The sequence below is a fragment of the Notothenia rossii genome (assembly GCF_949606895.1).
Source record: "Notothenia rossii genome assembly, chromosome: 6".
Classification (NCBI taxonomy): Eukaryota; Metazoa; Chordata; class Actinopteri; order Perciformes; family Nototheniidae; genus Notothenia; species Notothenia rossii.
Window position 1 is genome coordinate 27,889,353 of NC_136909.1, and position 6,121 is coordinate 27,895,473.

The following is a 6,121-nucleotide window of genomic DNA, read 5'->3' on the forward strand; positions in this document are numbered from 1 at the left end:
TTAAATTGACATGCATCCGCTAAGAAAAATAGTCCGTTGTTACAGTTTTTTAAACAGTCTGAATGAAACGGCAGCTCTCAGCTGTTTATTTACACAACTAATGGCCCATCAACCACAGCTCTCTCCCCCCCCCTCCCCCCTTGATCTTTCTTCTCCAGCAGCTAAATTAACGGTAGGTTACTCTGAGTGACAAGCTTACAGTTAGACACAACACTGTCATTGAAAGTGACCCTCAGTTAGTTGACTTTTATGTTAAACTGCTAAATTCGTTACTGATAAAAAAGGGCTTCTACTGTACCTAATTACCTTAACACTAGAACCGCCAGAGGTTTTTGTATAGGCCTACCTAAACCCATCAAATCCCGCTATTAGAATGCAATTTTTAACAACATAGGGTGCTACATAACACACTTTCAGGAAAAGTCACAGACTGGGAGACTTTAATGTTTTATTGAAAAAAAGTTACATTGCACACACACAACACACATCACACAAATTGACCCGATTGGCGGTTCTAGTGTTAAATAAACTCACTAATTAATTAAACCAGTTCAATGCGCATTATTCTTATTCTTATCATTCTTTATGAGCGCAGAAATAGTCTTAAAATCAGATCTGTTTTTTAAATGAAATCTGACGGCAGGCAGTTAGCTCTGATCACCTATGATAAATGCGCCGCACCTAATCGCTGGCCATTCAGCCACAGACACTGTTCGAAATGGGGGGGAGCTAGGGGGAGCTTGGCTCCCCCGAAGAGGGAGGGAGCTCCCCTGAAGGCTGACTTTGAGATAAATAGGGGGAGCCCAAAACAATCGTGCATATTTGTGTCACACAGATTAGAAATGTTGAGTTTCTGTAAATAACAGTTCTTGAAATAAATAGTTATTTTTCATTACAGTTTCTGAATATTTGTTTCATATTTGTGAATATGTCTGGGTGTTGCCATCTGTACGTGGCGGCGCTGCATTCTTACTTACGTTGCTATGGTTATGGCGGTGATGCCGGCGCGGTATTTGAAATGTTCATATTGATATTTTTTTAACTCTGGCTGTGTAATAAAAAAATATGGCAAAACGAAAACAGCTTTTGGATTCACAAGCAAAGAAGCGAAGGAGTCTAAAAATGACAACGTGAACGGAAAACAACTTTTAGTTGGCCGGCTGTAAGCGGCGTTAGGGTCGAGCTTGACAGCTCCACACCGAGGGAGAGGCCTGCCGATGCGGAGCCTGAAGAGGCTTCAACAACGGCCACATCCGCCGGCATAGTGACACCGTCTGTATTAGTAGAAGAGTGTTTTTATAGCAATTGATCGCATCCGCGCTGCTGCGCCAGTCAACAGAGCGTGCGTGTGACATATTTAGTAGCAGGATGTGCTCTGAAAAATAGGGCTCCCCGAAAGCAAATGGGTAATTCGAAAACTGACAGAGCTCCCTCTATACAAATCAAACTGTAGACGGTGTGAAAGCACCTATTGTTTTAAATAATGGTCGGAATGTGACCTGTGAGCCTTCTGAATTACCGTGGGACAGCACATTCTAAACTAAAATGTTCAATCAATAAAGTAACATCTTATCTTAATAATATCTTCATATTAATAATAATAATAAATCATACAGTATGTGTCCGAAAGGGAGCAGGAGGAAGCAAACAAACATATACTGCATATTAAAGCAAACGATTGTAAAGGTTAAAGTATGAGCATAACAAATAAAGAAGTGTAATGTAAACATTTACATTATGATTATTTAATATATAAAGACTATATATTATTGAATTACAAGATTAGATATACTTTAGTTGATCTAAAATATTGATGTGTTCAAATGCTCTTCAAAACACAACTGAAAGTCCATGAAACTTGTCTCTGTATTTGTGAATGAAGCGCCATCTCCTGGTTAAAACCTGAAATTGAAAATCTGGCAACGCCCTCTTGGAAAATAGTGGGAGGGCTTAACATTCCTCTATACTGGTCTTTGGCAGGCCGTAGGCAGGAAGCTGTAAGCTGGAGTCCGAAATTCAGTGCTACATCTGTAGGTGGTTTAAAATGCGTGGTATTGCCTGCTTTTGTCGCTACCTTTTTTAAACCAATGCGACACACCGCCCGGCTCATTCAAGTCCGTAGGTTCGCCTCGTTGATTTGGTTTGAATCCAAAATACAGCCACACCGGAGAATCGAGATGTGTCGTTAGGTTTTGTAACCAATTCCATTTCACTTTAAATTCCCCGCGAGTAAGTCACACGTTGTCTCCCGCTTGTCGCTATATTATTAATTTGGCTGCTGCACGTGCACGCGGAGTGTCCTGACCTGGCTGTGTGTCAGCCCCGCCCCTCACAGCGCGCCTGGCAGCCACAGCGCTCCAGGCTAAAATGCTGGTCACATCTTTATGTAAACGGCAATTTATCGAGCTCAGAAAAGTTATCGAGTCCATTTTTATTTATCGTACGATAAGTCAATTTATCGATTATCGCGACAGGCCTAGGTAGCACTGTCTCTGACCCTGTCACCTTGGCTCTATTTTGGGGCCTTTGCTCTTTTTATTATATGTAAACAATATTTGTAATCAGATGCAATTTTCTACCTATCTTATGTATGCTGATGACACTATTGTATATTCATGTGCTCCTTCTCTGGATATGGCCGTTTCCAATTTAAAATCTGATTTTATCACGCTGCAGCATGCACTTCTTGATTCCAAACTGCTTTTGAACAGTAAGAAAACCAAAGCAATGCTTTTTGCTCCCAAGTCAGCCTCCTCTTGCCTCTCCATTGACACCCTTGATGGCGTCTCTGTTGAGTTTGTTGATACCTACAAATATCTTGGCTTTTGGTTGGACAGTAATCTAAACTTCAAACACCATATCGAAGTTCTAACAAAGAAATTGAAATTCACTCTTGGCTTCCTTTACAGACTTAAATGTTGTTTTTCAATTTCATCCTGTAAAAGGTTGGTTTCTGGCTTATTCCTGTCCCAGCTGGACTACGGTGACACCATTTATAGATTTGCCTGTCCCACTGTCTTGGCCAAACTGGACCCACTCTACCATGCTGCACTGCGTTATATATCAAATGCACCCTATAGGACTCCTCATTGCACACTGTATAGCCTAACTGGATGGTCCTCACTCACTATGCGTAGGATGCAGCATTGGTTTTTATTCATGTATAAAGCAATTTTATGAAAGCTTCCACTCTACATATGTGCCAGATTTGCTCCAGTTTGTGACTTTTACAACCTCAGATCCAGTGCCTGGATACAGTTCCAGGTTCCTGCTGTGCGGACTGAGGCTTGAAAAAGGAGTCTCTTTTATTATGGTCCTTGGTCTTGGAATGACCTTCAATCACGCCTCAAACTGACGGCACTTGTCTCTATAGCCTGTTTTAAATTGAAGTTGTCAGAAGTCCTTACCACCAGCTGTTCTTGCAGTAATAAGTAGTGCCTTTCTTACTGTCCTAATGTGCACAATGTAGTAACTGCTTTTTTCGTCTTTTGTTTTCTTAGTTATGTTCTCTGTATTTTATATGTTTGTGTTATGTGTTATGTGTAACGTTGCTGCCTTCTTGGCCAGGTCAGCATTGTAAATGAGATTTTATCTCAATGCTTTTTATCTGGTTAAATAAAGGTTAAATAAAATAAATATTATTAATTTGGCTGCTACGCTGCTGCACGTGCACGCGGAGTGTCATGACCTGGCTGTGTGTCAGCCCCGCCCCTCACAGCGCACCTGGCAGCCACAGCGCTCCAGGCTAAAATGCTGGTCAAATCTTTATGTAAACGGACATTTATCGAGCTCAGAAAAGTTATCGAGTCCATTTTTATTTATCGTACGATAAGTCAATTTATCGATTATCGCGACAGGCCTAATCATGTATCTTATCACACAACAGTCACCTGTTTTTCTCTATGAAAGCCATATTTGTAAATATCCAAACGCCATCGTCCCATGTCAGTCCCCGAATCACCCAACCAACATAAGTGAATTGTTCTTGTGGCTTAATGGCTTCCCTGAACTTCCCTTCACCCCAAAGTCAGCTTACTAGGAATGAATACATTTTATTGATAAGCTCAAAAGGACGTTTATCTTGTTTACTGCTGGGTGACCCAAGTCTCAAGGCCTGCAGGATGTGTAGGAGATAAATCATTAATTCTACAAGACTTTAACTGCCTTATATCTGAAAATGTATCCGGGAATTCCCCTGTTAATTGCAAGGACTATTGATAATTAACAGAGAGACCCTAGGGGCCTCTTCTTAGTATCTGCTAGGCAGAAGTCACTCAATGCAGAAATCACAAGTTTAACACACATTCTATATAAGGTGACAGTAAAATGAATATACCAGATTGAACTTTCCTGCCATAACACGTTACTTTAATCCTTCAAATAATTCAAATAATTCTTAAATTCCCCCTTTTGGTCTCACCCCACGAGACCAACTCACATAAGACATTTGAAACATAGCTACTGTCATTCTTTGCTACTGTGTCCGTCCCCCAACCTTAAACCTTTGGGAACAGAACACAACTTTCAATGTCAGTGAAGGAACTATCAGAGTGCGAACCTGAGTGCCAGAAAGCAGCATCCTTGCGTGTTGTTGAATCCTCAGGGCCCCCCTCCCCCTCAAAGGAATACGCCAACAAGAGCAGCTGATAGGGAGGGGGAGATGCGGCCTTTCCTTCAAAGGTGGAACTGATGAATCTGATCAGAGAGAAGTAGACTCCTCTGCTGCCTCGAGAAGTCCCCCAGCCCGCTGACGCCAGCTTCCGAGTCGTCTGCTGTAGGGATGTCCGCAAGGTCCTTCTCCTCCAGTCCGCTGATGACAGCTTCCGAGTCGTCTGCTGTAGGGATGTCCTCGTTGATGATAGCCAGGTCCGTCCTGATGTCTTCCATGGTCCTAGCCGGTGATTTCCTCGCCGCACACTGGCTCCAGTAGTACCAGATGTCCCCCTTTGCTCCTCGGCGGACGGCATGAGATGTCCTCTGGGTCACTCTGTAGAGGCCGGAGAACCTGGGGTTGAGCCACCTTCAGCCAGACGAACTCCGCTGTGTCGGCCTCCTGCTCCTCGGGTCCCCCTTTTGGCGTCAGCAACCTGTGTGGAGAAATCTGATACCCACCCCTCAAGTCTACGCTCAGGGCTTCTGGGCCCTCAGGTGTTTGACCCACCACTGGTAGGCTGCTTGGAGCCTGTTGGTGGGGTGTCTTAAAACAACAGCTGTCTGTAAACAGGTTTTCTAAATTAGTTGCAGACCTCCTATCTGCCAGTGCAGCTTCAGAATCTTAATACTTGGCCTGTGTCAACAAAATAAACCCCAACATCTTTAGGTGAACTAAGTAACATATTTCAATAGCTCTGAATGTCTGACAAGCATCTGTGTTATTTTTAAATGAAATCCTTGAGATCCTATTTAAAATCTAAATATAATATGAACTGCTAATGTCCCTGGTAAAGAAACACACTAATGTTATGGATTAAAAACAACTAAAATCATGATACTGACAAAGTGAATAATTTCCTGGTGATACTGCTTCTACCCGTCAGTGCTTGGATATTATCAAGCTGAAAAATGAATACAGACATCCAACATACTGTCATCAAATGTCTTTCTATTATGAATTTTAATTAAATGTACATCCCAATAATGATCTAAACAGTCTATGGCTTTTACTTCTTTACCAGGCTAGTTACAAGATATTGTCTAAATTAAATTCTATCTCAATACATTACTATGTTTTAACTTAGCTGTAATATGTTCTTTCTACATTTCAAACCTCAGTTACTTTAATACCTGTTGAAATATTACAAAATTGTTTTCATTATCACAGGTCACCTTCTCTGATATTTTCATTCTGGAATTACCTCTCTCAGTAGCCCCTTGACCACTGATTCTGCATCTGTGCTACCTGTTATAACTCAATCAATATTAGAAACATGTCAACATTTTTTAGGAAACCTCTCGTTTCCCTTGGAGCTCCAAAATAATGTGTTAGTCTAAAAACATGCTTCGTTAGTTATTGTTTTAGAATCATGCAGTTACACTGATCACATGCAGACATTTCATTCACACTCACACTGTCAGGTTTTAAAGTCAAGTTCGGTCAGCTCCAGAGTCAGTCATTCATAGT

General features: G+C 41.6%; 1 long non-coding RNA gene across 1 annotated transcript in view; it reads left to right on the forward strand.

The window, feature by feature from the left end:
* Window positions 1-6,121, forward strand: part of LOC307043938 — a 24,094-nt gene continuing 17,973 nt past the window's right edge. The window contains exon 1 of the long non-coding RNA XR_013809468.1: window positions 1-6,075. This is a non-coding gene — a long non-coding RNA (uncharacterized lncRNA). The remainder of the gene's footprint in view (window positions 6,076-6,121) is intronic.